Below are 1,122 nucleotides of genomic sequence, written 5' to 3'. Positions count from 1 at the left end.
TTGGAGAAGTCTCTTGAGAGTCCCTTGGACTGCAAAGAGATCCAAACAGTCCATCCTAAAGAAAATCAGTCCTGAATATTCATTGGAAGGACTGATGTTGAAACTGAAACTCCAATACTTCAGCCACCTGATGTGAAAAACTGACTCACTGGAAAAGACCCTAATGCTGGGAAAGACTGAAGGTAGGAGGAGAAGGGGATGACAGAGGATGAGACGGTTGGATGGCATCAGTGACTCAATGGACTTGAATTTGAGTAAACTCCAGGAGTTGGTGATTGACAGGGAAACTGGGCATGCTGCAGTCCATGGGGTCTCACAGAGTCGGACACAACTGAGTGACTGAACTGAACTGAAGAGGTAGCAGCAACAACAGTGTCCACCTTCTGGGCAGCTTCTTTCTTGGCATGATGAGCCTGTAGGACCACTACAACTTCATCCACCTTGAAAAATATGGAACGCTTCACACATTTGCTTGTCATCCTTGCACAGGGGCCATGCTAATCTTCTCCGTATGGTTCCAGTTCTAGTACATTTCCTACCAAAGCGAGCACTCATGGTGCTTATTTATTTATTTTTTTTAATTTTAAAAGTATTTATTTATTTCCTTAATCATTTATTTGGCTGTGTTAGGTCCTTGTTGCAGCACACAGCATTCTCGTTGTTGCTGAGGATACTCTCATCAGGCTGGGTCCTCCGTTGTGGCAAATGGACTCTCCAGTTGTGGCCTGCAGACTCTGAGTTGCAGCACACAGGCTTGGTTGCTCTGCAGCATGTGGGATCTTAGTTCCCTGTGCAGGGATTGAACCGTGTGCCCTCCATCGCAAGGCAGATTCTTAACCACTGGACCCGCAGGGAACGCCCAAAGTGTTTATTTCTGATCAAAAATGGTAAAATCAAAGTAATTCAGCCATTTGTTATGGGATATCCAACTAAATTAGGTTAAGGGGCATTGATTTGAATGTCTGGGTCAAGGTGCTTTTTGTGAATCCCAGATGGTAGGAAAGCTAAGACACTGAACAAGTAGGTCGATAATTTACGGAAGTATACTTACATGGGGCTTTCCTAGTGGCTCAGACTGTAAAGAATCTGCCTGCAATGTAGGAGACCCAGGTTTGATCCCTG

At 44.9% G+C, this 1,122-nt stretch overlaps 1 non-coding gene across 1 annotated transcript; it reads right to left on the bottom strand.

Moving 5' to 3' along the window:
* Window positions 1-444: 444 nt before the first annotated feature.
* On the bottom strand, window positions 445-548 carry LOC133258685 (U6 spliceosomal RNA). Its single transcript, XR_009740143.1, has one exon. It is a non-coding gene; the product is annotated as a U6 spliceosomal RNA (small nuclear RNA).
* Between the last annotated feature and the right edge of the window lie 574 nt (window positions 549-1,122).

The sequence above is a fragment of the Bos javanicus genome, chromosome 12 (genome assembly GCF_032452875.1).
Source record: "Bos javanicus breed banteng chromosome 12, ARS-OSU_banteng_1.0, whole genome shotgun sequence".
Classification (NCBI taxonomy): domain Eukaryota; kingdom Metazoa; phylum Chordata; class Mammalia; order Artiodactyla; family Bovidae; genus Bos; species Bos javanicus.
Note: the sequence above shows the minus strand (reverse complement) of the source record. Positions and strands in the feature narration are given on the sequence as shown.